Source organism: Rhinoderma darwinii, chromosome 1 (genome assembly GCF_050947455.1).
Source record: "Rhinoderma darwinii isolate aRhiDar2 chromosome 1, aRhiDar2.hap1, whole genome shotgun sequence".
NCBI lineage: Eukaryota > Metazoa > Chordata > Amphibia > Anura > Rhinodermatidae > Rhinoderma > Rhinoderma darwinii.
Genome location: NC_134687.1, coordinates 441,233,765 through 441,245,985, shown reverse-complemented (window position 1 = coordinate 441,245,985; position 12,221 = coordinate 441,233,765). Strand labels below are relative to the sequence as shown.

Below are 12,221 nucleotides of genomic sequence, written 5' to 3'. Positions count from 1 at the left end.
ACTGTGGTTTCAGTGAGGATTTAAATACCAATACGTCACATGCTATGTCCTTTTGTATGAGTTTGAAGCTGGTGCCGTCTGTGTTTCCATAACCCGTTTTAAAGCTAACCAATCTCTACACCCCGATGCAAACAGTTAAAGGAGCGATATACCGGACCATAAAATAGTGCGTTGTTGGAACTCTATACAGCTACACTGAAAGTCATTTACTTCTTGTTGTAGCGTCCACGGCCGCGGACCGTCGGGATTACTCACCTCCGTTCTGCTGTGTCCCGTAGGGTGCGCGCTCACACTCATGCCTGGCCTTAAAGGGTCAGCGCGCACACATGAAAATAATCATTAATTAGCCCATGATCCCCTGGACAATATGAAGGGCCCTGCCCCTTTACTCCTTGCCTGAGCGTTGTTGTGTTTACCCGTGTTAGTCTTGCAAATGGTCCCTTAGTGTTATCCTGTTCCCAGTGATCCTGTACCTGCATCCTGTGCTACCTTGTTCCTGTGCCTTAGAAAGTTGGAGTCGTGTTGTGCCATCGGTCACGCCTGCTGTGTTACCCCACGCCTGGTGTCTGCTGCCAAGGTCCCATCTGAGCCTAGCCGTTGCTACTGTCTGAACTACTACAGGTACCCTTGTGCTTGGACTATATATACATTGACTTGGTACATTGTTTGGCCAGCAGCTATCCCGCTACGGCGGTACGGCCCAGTGGATCCACATACCCACAGTTCGTGACACTTGTTCACATGACAATGACTTATTTTTGTAAATTTCCTTTCGAGATGGCAGTTCACACACTTGTGGTCAGCTAACAAAATACAATTTACAGTATATTTATTAAGATGTACCTTAATAATAATAATAATAATAATAATAATATGGCCTCATGCACACGACCGTAGACATGTGCACGGCCGTGATTTTCGGGTCGGCCTGCTGCGGAGTGTCACCTGCAAGCCGACCGCAAGTCCCAGGCCATGCATATGGCCGCATCCATTATTTTCTATGAGCCTGGACCAGGCTCGTACCAGGACTTATTTTCTATGAGCCTGCGGTCCAGGCTCCGGGCCATGCACGGACCGTGGAAACCACGGTCGAGTGCATGGGCCCATACAAATGAATGGGGCCGCAATTCTCCCGTGGATTTTCGGGGGAATTGCGGCCGCAAAAGCACTTTCGTGTGCATGGGGCCTAAGACATATAATTTTCACAATCATACTAAGGGCCTGTTCACATCAGAGTTGTCTTTCCGTTGAGGGGATCCGCCTGAGCTTTCCGTCGGGGGAAACCCTCAACAGGAAAGCAAACTGAAACCTTAGCTTCCATTTGCATCACCATTGATCTCAATAGTGATGGAAACTTTGCTAATGGTTTGAGTTTGTCACGGTTGTGAAAGGGTTCCATTGTTTTGACTGAATCAATAGCACAGTCTGCTGTGCTATTGTTTACGTAAAAAATTACGGAAACCTGACGGAAAGGAGCTTTCCGGTTTTTTATAACATTGAAGTCAATGGATGACAGATACAAACTGATATGCCATCCGTTTGTATCAGTTAGGCTTCGTTCACATATGCGCCAGGGACCCGTTCCGTCGGAGCTGTCCATCGGAACGGGACCCTGACTGACAGAAACGGAAATCAAAGGTTTCCATTTCCATCACCATTGATTTCAATGGTGACAGATTCGGTGCCAATGGTTTCCGTTTGTCTCCGTTGTGCAAAGGTTCCGTAGTTTTTACTGAATCAATAGCGTAGTTTATAACTTTTTTGAGTTTCCACAGAAGTTTACATATGTTTATATATGTATACCTGCAATTAATACCCCATGTATTTTCCATGTTTACTTGTATTATATTTACTACTTTTTGGACGCAGCCAGGTCTTCAATGCTGGGAGAGCATGGTGTGTTGCGGTCTGGCATAGCAAGCAGGGCAGCCCGTTCTATGTACTATCATGGTGTTACAAATAGGCTGCTACCAGGCTATATAGGCTGTGCCTCATGATTTACGCATTAGCCCTCCATGTTTTACACACTGCACCCACACTTCATGCATCACTCACGTTCCTGACCCTTTTAGTACTGCCCCCTATATTTGACACTTTATTCACCACTCACTATACTCAGTACTGCCCCCTATATTTGACACATATTATTACTACTTGCACATTATACACTATTCATTTACTTTTTACTACATATCCCATGCACCACACGCCACTCCCCTCAAGGCTAGTGGGAGTGGCTTTTATTATTTAACACACCTGAGCACTTTCCTTCAGCAGCATTTTTGACCTGGCTGCGTCCTGTTGGGATTATACCTGCCCAATTTGTGAGTATGGCCATTTTTTGTGTTTTTAATCTTATTATATGTCCCACTTTTTTTCTGTGGTTAGCTGCAATTAATAGCAAGATACACATTCCATTTCTGGAAAATGGGATTTCCAGCAGTTTTCTCGCTTTTCAGAAGAGTTTTCCTTTAGCAGTCATATATAGCAAACACAGCTGTATAAATGCATACAAATATACGCAGCATTTGTATGTATGTATGTAGTGCTCTTCTGTATCAAAACAAATTGAAAACAGCAATAATATCACTAAACAGAGTAAGGCTGGATTCACACCTGCATTTTGATATTCCGTTGTTCTGCTCCATCAGAGGAGCAGAACAAGGGAATGACTAAAGCAATGGTTCCATTGTACAGCGGACAGTGCCAGCGGCCGACGGAACCCATTGACTTTTATAGGTTTCGTCAGGGTGTCCTTGATTTTACCGGACACGTTAGTCCAGAATGCTGCGCTATTGTCTCCGATAATCCCTGCCGGATCTGCGACGGAGGCCCCTAACGTAGACTCCGACACAGATGTGAACGAAGACTAAGTAGTGAAAGGCCAATGAATTCTGCCAGGGAGGTAGGCACATACTTCTCCACTAGACATTAAGGTTATGGTAAAATAAAAGTGACAGCATGTTAAAGAGGCTCTGTCACCACATTATAATCACGCTGTAAATGACAGCTCACAGCGTGATCTTGCGAGATTACGGATGCTGTGCTGTAAGTCCGAGATTACGGATGCTGTGCTGTAAGTCCCATACAAACGTTACCGAAGTATCGGCATTGTGAATAGACGTCCTGGCTGGAAGCGTCTATTAACTCTCAAGACACTTCAGTAACATTAATGTCTGAGTATGTGACTGCACATCATGATCTAGAAAGATCACTATGTGCAGATTAAATGAATGGAGAGAAGTGTATGGCGCTGATTGGTCAGCGTCATACACTTCTCTCCACAACGCCCACTTGGTCAAAAAGTATAAACACGCCCAGTTTGGCATTAAGAAAGTCATTAGCATAAAGCTAAAATAGGTCATAACTCTGTCAAAATTTATCGTTTTTCTAAATAAAAAACACTGCTGTAATCTACATTACAGCACCGATCACATTATGTAGAAGATAGGGCGCTTATAATGTGGTGACAGAGCCTCTTTAAGTAGACTTGTCAGCATCTATGAATCCCCAGAATTACACCTCTGTAATCTGTCTACATTGTTGGAAATTCTATAGACCACAATATATTACACAATCTACTTATAGATGTTTATAAAGACATTATATTTTTCGATAGTAAAGTGGGAGATGTCAGAATGATCAGAATTGATATTTTATATACAGTAGATAAAATAGAATAATACAATATTATAAATAGTCTACTTTTTGGGTACCAGGGTATATTCATATGCATCATAAATTTCTGAAACCGTTCCATACATCTGGATGGATGTTGTAAAAATCCATACATATGCTGCAGAAACAACTAAATATAAGTAAAATTCAGTTTTAATTTAATTTACTGTACAACATGTTTGTCACTGATGGACACACTGTCTGCAAGAACGAAGGCATTCCCTTAGGTTTTGTCGGAGTTTCTTTGTTTACAAAGTTGTTTACAAGGTACCAGTTTTGGTAGAAAATGTGATCTATGTTAAGCTTAGTACAATAGGTTCCTATAATGATCTACGTTTCAGTAGAACCACTGGGGGACGGGGGGGGGGGGTCCAGGTGTAACACAGATGCTAAAATGTGCCATTATTATAGCCGGGTAAAACAGACCATACTGGTAGGATTGACTTATGTAAATTTACTTAAAACATTACTCCACCTTGTAACGCCAGTGGTTGGTGCCGCTCCTTCTAGAGATTTCTGCCACCGGGGTTACAAACCCCTGCCTCCGGAGCTCTGGTCCTTTTGAGAGTGTCAGCGTTCCGTGCCTGCTGACGTGCTGCCTTCCCCGGCGGGGGCAGGCTCCAGTGTGCCTCTGCTTTCTGCCGCTCTCCTCCCCGTTCTGCTGTCGCTCACAGAAGATGCTTGCGTGTTCCCTTGCTGTTTCTTAATGGGCCAGTGCGCGCATTCGAAATCACCCTCAACCAATCCCAGATTGCAAGCACATATTTAAGCTAGCCTAACTGGTCACCTGACACCTGGTCAACTTTGATTAAACATTAGTTTGTTCCTGTGAAGGTTCCATTCCTGTGTTCTGTTCATCCGAGTATCTACTCTGGACAGTCTTCTTCTCTTGTACCAGTACTGCCTGTCTCGACTCCCTGCCTGGTAACATCCCTGCACAAACTCAGCTTGCACTGACCTTAGTCAGATCCTGTCCACCCTATTGACTGACCTTACAGTGTACTTCACCGTTGTCTCCTGGTCCATTGGGCCACCTACTGCTCATGCCAGGACCATCTTGGGAGGCAGCAACCTGGTAGTCTCCCCGCAGCAAAGTCCAGATCCCCATCTGGGGGTTACAGGTGAATTTCGGGGAAGCTACTTAGATAACGCCCAAAGTCAAACTGGTTGAGTAGCACAGTAGGTCTACGACCCGCTGGTTGTTACACACTTTTTCTGAGATTTGCCACAAGGATATTCAGCTTTGGGTGGAATTATTCTTTAAGAGTTCACCTTTTGATTTCCAACCATCTGTGATTCTTTCTTAATATGGCCTCCATATTGGGGCACATGTTTTTTTGAATGCCAGTTTTTTGCCTATGTTGTTTTTGTATTGGTTATTTGCCATATTCACTGAAATGTTACATATGTTTTTGTAAATTTAGAGCAATTTCTACATATTCACTTAACCATTTTTAAGTTCACTGTGTGCTGTATATTTAACCTACACTGATACACTGTAGCAAACTATGAAGGCAGGTGAGATATGTACTGCTGATGTATATACCTCCCAGAGGATTGCCTAGACTTAATCCAATTGTTGTAAACGCTTAGCTTCAAGAAGTCTTAAGGCCCTTTTACACGGGCCAATTATTGGGCAAAGGAGCGTTCATAACGTTTGTTCTCGATCATTGCCCTGTGCTCGTTCATCGGCAGATTGTATGGTTTATGCAGCAATAAATATTATCGTTGTCGGCAGCACATGTCCCTGTGTAAACAGGGAGATGTACTGCCGACTTGATGGAAATGTATGGGGACAAGCGATCGTAGTAAAGTTCAGTCAACCCCATGCATTGCTCCTTGTGAAAGGAGCAAATGAGCGCCGATCAACGAGCTGTTTTGTTGAACGGCGCTCGTTTACACGGCCCACGTTGGGCCGTGTAAGAGAACCCTTAGGTCTGTACAGGTTTTCAGCCATTGGATATAAACAAGAATGTTTTTATTCACTAACAGCAAGTAGGGATCGAGTAAATGGTGAGAAATTATAAGTCTATTAGAAAGTTGTAGCACATTTACATAAAACTGGAAAGCTCTTTTAAGGCACTATCAGATTAGTAGCTTGAATGTAATACGTTTTGTGATACAGATCGTCCTAAAAATCCTATTAATAGACTTATCCAGAATTTAGAATACAGACCTTAGCTGCTGAAGCGCCTGATGTGTCAGAACTGTCAATCATCATCATATTTCACAGAGTAATTATGAAGTTATTCAGCAGAATGATAACTGAACTGGATAATCTTCTACAGTAGTGTAGTACAAATAGTATGCTGGTCCACAGGCAGGTGTAAGATTTCCTTAAACTACTGACGTCTTAAGACATTGAGGCATTCTTTTATCTTTGGCTGAAATGTCTACTTAGATCATTGAGTCCTTCTGCTGTACAACTTGGACCTTGCTGTAGGCGCACAGAACATTTCACAGCAAATGACAAAGAGCATCATATTTGCCTATCTTGTGCTGTACAATAGTGGCAGTTTGATGGCAGTGACAGTTCAATATGGCAAATACCACCATATGTGTCAAGGGTCAAACAGCACATCACTTTTCATTAGCTGAAATATTTAATTTGTGTCCATCTGTTTAACCAAAGCAAATTCTCCTGCCTTTGTTTATATTACAGAGCTGCGCAAATGTAATTTACTGGCCCGACTTCTCACTGGTGTTTCATTCCTGGCCTGAGAGCCTTACAATAGTAATGGCAGTTAATGGAATAAATTCTGTCTTCTATCCAATTAATTAGAGATTGCCCTCCAATCACTGTTTGCTAATGGAAAGCAGATTAGATATTTATGTTCACAAATGTGCCTTGTCACCTCTGATTTTAACTAATGTCATGTTTGTGGGTTTTTCTCTCCCCACTAGACTATGGGTGCTTTCCTCATGGGAAACAGACTGGGATAATGATAACAGATAGCTGCTATTGTAGCAGCTGTTTATGCCTAATGTATATGTTATTGGCATGCAGGATATAGCTTTAGTACAGGTCACTATGAATAGATGTGTTCTGTAATGGAAAAGAAAGTTTATTAGAATAGATTCATTAACTTGGGCTGGAGCTACACACTTGTCATACAGAATAATGAGACAAAGCAGTTGTAGAAAATATATTTATTAACATATATGACACATTTAAAAATGGAGTTCCACAATGGATAAAGCGATATCACCAGAATGAGACATTCAGAAAAAATGTCCAGAGCAAGTGATATATATATATATATATATATATATATATATATATATATATATATATATATATATATATATATATATATATACATATATATATATAGAAAAAGCAAAATAGAAGCAGCACCGTAATTTATAGTATCGGGTGCACAGGTTCCTGTTCGGACACTCGACCAGTGTCCCAAATAGCCAGCAACAATTCCAAAAGACAAGACAGCACTCCAAATTCAGTGATAGATAGGATCACTTTTAATCACCTCTTGCGACGTTTCAACCCTACTCAATGGGGTCTTTTTCAAGCAATCAATTGCTTGAAAAAGACCCCATTGAGTAGGGTTGAAACGTCGCAAGAGGTGATTAAAAGTGATCCTATATATCACTGAATTTGGAGTGCTGTCTTGTCTTTTGGAATTGTTGCTATATATATATATATATATATATATATATATATATATATATCTCGTACATAAGCATCATAGATAAAGTGCTGCGTGCTATAAGCTATTGCATTGCATAGAGACATGTGTCATGTATATAGTGAACAGACACAAAAGAATACAAATTGTATATTGGGGTATATTTTACATATACGTATTCTTTTGTGTCTGTTCACTATATACATGACACATGTCTCTATGCAACTATGTAGCTTATAAGACAGTGTGTAAATAACATATATGGGGGAATGAATACACCAAGTAATATACAATGCCTCAATGCGTACCCATCTGTATGTTGCAAACCGGGCTGGCGCAATCCCAGTTTGCAACATACAGATGGGTATTGAAATTGCAACATGAGGAAGGGCAAGCCATAAGGTTATGCAAGTCGAGGAAGTAGCAGGTGTCACTAAAATCTGCAAATGATCACATTTTCAAGGACCTAGCTCTAATCTGTGGCATGTGGGAGGGTCATAAAAGCCAGATTGAAAGTAGAGTTTTTTAGCCACATGAAACCTCAAAAATCAGATCAAGAGGGACAGAATCCGTGAAAACTGAGAGACCTTGGTTTATCACTAGCCTAGGCCGAGATGTCAGCATTGTTCAACATTGCGTGTCCCGGAGGTTAGGAGAACAACAACGAACAGGTTGACAGCAAGAGGTGCGTGGAGGCGAACCTCTATACAGATGGATCATCTGATTGGAAGAATGGCACGTAGTGATCCATTCTTTACTGCAAGTGAAATTGAACGTCACATCCCAAGACTAGGGCGGCAACCAGTGTCAACGAAAAACCATAAAAAATAGATATTGGGATGCACTCCTCAATCAATTGGTGTGGTGCTAGTAAGGTAGGGACGAGAATCCCACAATATTGGAAAAACCATCAGCAGGCGTTTGCACGACATTGGGCCATATGTCCGTATGTCCAGCTACAGCTGTTCCATTGACCACACGTCACTGCTCTCAAAGGCTATCATGTTGTATAGCAATACGGCAATAGAGGCTGAAATGGAGGTCTGTCCTCTTCAGCGATGAGTCCCGCTTTTGCCTCGGATGCAATGATAAGCCTTAAAAAGAATAGTGCTAGCATCAACTGTGTGTAAATAATCTAAAAAAGGGAAACAATACCAACAAAAATATGTTCTCTGGCTTCTCAATTTTGGCTAGGTATTTTTTAGGTATTGTGCCTTTATGCTCTGCCCTGGGTAAATAGCCTAAGAAGATGTTTTATAGCACTGGCATATTGTGGCGCACTGTACATAACATATAATCACTCATGTTGGTCTGTGCCCCCAGGGCTCACAGTGGAATTACCTTATATCAGGCATATATACAAGCCAATTTCATAGTAATCCATTTAATCTAATTGTGTCTTTAGAGTATGGGAGTGAACTAAAGTACCATGTGGAGACCCATGAAAGTACAAGGAGCACATGCAGATGTTGCTCTACTGCAAAGCATTCGGTCACCATTTCAACACTTACAGTAGGAGCGGATACCCTGGCAACATTGTTGCCCTCAGAACAGAATTAGACTCAGGGATTTCCTTCTGCATAGAAAAGCGATAAAGCATTTATTGTTTAGAGATTGTTTAGAGCATTTATTGTTTATTTTTGGTGCCCTTGAGCATTTTGACGTTGTTATTCATGAGCCATGATAGGATACATTTTTCACATTGTTAGGTTGATCTCTGTAATCTCTTCTAGAGCTGGATGAGATCAAGGATCAATACAACACTGGTGCACAGCTCTGGAGTCTGTGAGCGTCAGCAGAGTTATGGCATTTACTGATGTCATGTCTGCGACTTCCACAGCTTTCAGGACTCTTTTCTAATAAATGCTATACCATATGTCGGATAGGGCTTGGATTATGTTTGGCAAACTACATAAGACTAAGAAGTCTTAGAGGAGAAAAACGAAGGAATAATCAGTTTATTTTTTCATCATAAGATTGTTAGGTCCACAGACTCATAGGGTTAAAAAAAGATTGTGTTTTTTCTACCACTTCTATGTTCCTTAATATAAAGTAACACCCCTCCCTATTATTAACATAAAAGATGACATTGTGATGCTCAGCTTCAGTACCAAGTCATTGTGCCCTTCTCAAACTATTCTTAAAATCCATGTTTAGCCTACAAATGGATGCTACCATGTTAGGCTCCATATTCTCTGACAATATTAACTAATGAAGAAGTTTTAGTTATTTAAATAATTTTAATAAGATTACTTGTATAAATTTCTCATACATTAAAAAGCAAATGATAAAAAAGTAGCATATAGTATCAATACCTTTTGTAATTCACAAATTACTCTTTTGCAAGTTCTAAACACCTATACATGCATGATTTTGCGAAATTCGTACTGAATTCAATTTGTATCGAATCTATTCGTTAATCTCTAATCATGACCTTTCCTAATATTAATTCACAAACACTATATGGGCAAAAGTATGTGGACATCTGACCGTCACACCTATATGAGCTTATTGGACATCCCATTCGAAAACCATAGGCCCGACTCTCCTGGGAAGACTTTCCACAAGATTATGGAACGCGTCTGAGGAATTTGTGTCCATTCAGCCAAAAGAGCATTTGTGGGGTCGGAGACTGATGTTAGTTGAGAAGATCTGACTCACAATTGGCGTTCCAATTCATCCCAAAGGTGATTGGCTGTCGGCATAGCATATCCGTACTCTTCCAGAAGTCCAGTGCCAGCATACATTGTATTGCTTTCATATTATAATATTGCCTTATTTTTTATAAATTACCACTACAATGAAATTACAGGTCCGTATAGGTAGGAAAAATACTAATGCATAAGGTATCGTCTTCATTTTCTGTGTATGCACAGCCGGTACAGTGTGTGCTGGAAGTTTAGCCATCCTCATGATATATACCTGATGTTAGCTTATCTTTCTATTCGGCAGTTTATATTCTAGAGCAATATGTACCGGCTCTCTCCACACTGGTTGTGTATCTTATTAGTCTCGACTTACCTGTCTGAGTACAATTGGATTAGACACGGTGACACTGATTGGCAGAATGTAGCTTTAGGGTCCCCTTAGGGCTGGCGTTGATAAGCGCGTCTACACCGCATGTTGAAATGTTACTACTTATCTTTTGCTTAAAATTTTACTCTCTTCTATATTGTATAGGAAATAAAATCGGCAAAATCTATAGATGCTTGATTAACATTGATTCCAAAGTTACGACTAAGATGAACAAATACAGCACTACCCTGGGATCATAGCAGTTATTACGCTTTTGGTTCATTGTATTGATTTGTTCTAGTTTTTCATACTAAACTCTGTACGGTGAATAAATATTAGATCAGAGTGTTGGCTGGCAGACAGGCAGGGGAATGAATGCATCACTTTGGAATGGCAGGAATGAGCACAATGGTTTCTTCAGCAGTATAGACGATATTAAATAAATCTTAGAGGACAGAGTAATTAAGGACAGGGAGACTTTTATGATGTCACTCAATACCATTCCATGAAAGGGCGACGGTGTCAAATGAATCTGCCACTGTCCTTTTGATAGCAGAGATGGTCTGTCTAGGTGTCAGCAAGGTCACTGATAAGATAGAAATATAGTAACTGACCCGGGCTCATATTCAATTTATATGTACTATTATTGATTGAAGGTGGAGCTGATAAATGTCAGATTTAAGTGAAGTACTCTATTTGTTCACATGTATAATGCTGGAAAGGCGTAACAATAGATTTGCATTGTGGAGCTACTTTAATTATATGTATCAAGCCATCTTATAAGACAAGTCAAGGTCAAATAAAGATTACAAAACATTTCACTCTTGAAAGGGATAAAACAAGACTTAGAAATATAATAGAGGGAAACATTTCTAGATATTCCAGTTTTTCACTGTGTACAAAAACGGATATTTATTTGAATGATCTCCGAATAAAATAGTTAAATTGTAAGAAGGCTTAGGATAAATATGTAAATGGCTGCATTCCCACATTAAGCCCCAAAAAAGGATTTCATATGTTATCGGAATTCAGAAAAACTTTTCTCAAAGATTTTCTGGGAACTTGTCCGATATTTACTTTTTTATGGTAAACTTCTATGAAATGTTTATAAATATGCGGTACTACTGTGACTAACAAGTCACATCCATGCACCCTCCGTGGTGTGCCCCTTTTAAAAGACAAAATCAAACATTTCCTAGGTGCTTTGTGCAGCCTCAAAAGATGGCACAGCTGTTTACTGTAATAAATAGGGTGTAAACCACCAACTTTTTTTTACTTATGACATTTTCATAAATTTATATTTTCCAAAAATAGTACAATGTGTTATTTACGGGACTCCTGTGTGCCTCAAAACAAAGGCACTCATTTACATTGGGCTCCCCCCCTGGTCTCCTACTGGACATAGGTTGAACAAATCTTTACAGGATCCTTTTATCTTAAATAGGATCTATTGCCTCTCTTGACATGTCTATTTTAGTAAATAATTATATTCCCCATGGCAATTCTGAAGCATCTAAGCCCTCTTGCACACGAGCTTCCGAGTGGTACCTGATAGTTTTTTCGCTGACCCAGTCACTTCAGTGGGTGAATTGGGTCCGTGAAAACAGACCTGACTCTCCGTTCTAAGGAAAGAAAGAACATGTCCTATCTTTTCACGGATCATGGGCGGGACTCGGTGCGGAACACACGGCCTTGTGCAGGAGCCTTAAGAGTTCTAAGTTGTGTCGTTCCTCTGTTATTCCTATTAAAAATGTATGAATAAATTAACACTTGGGTGTTACCAGTTGGGGGGTGTCCCTACACAATCTGACCCTGTCCAATCAGTGCTGACACGGGTAGCGACGAGGAGAATGGTAGCACCCAGTTGTCAATGTATTCATC

At 40.6% G+C, this 12,221-nt stretch overlaps 1 protein-coding gene across 4 annotated transcripts in view; it reads left to right on the top strand.

Annotated features, from left to right (window-relative positions):
• TTC28 (tetratricopeptide repeat domain 28) overlaps positions 1-12,221 on the top strand; it is a 625,439-nt gene that overhangs the window by 271,263 nt on the left and 341,955 nt on the right. The gene's annotated exons all lie outside the window — the stretch shown is intronic.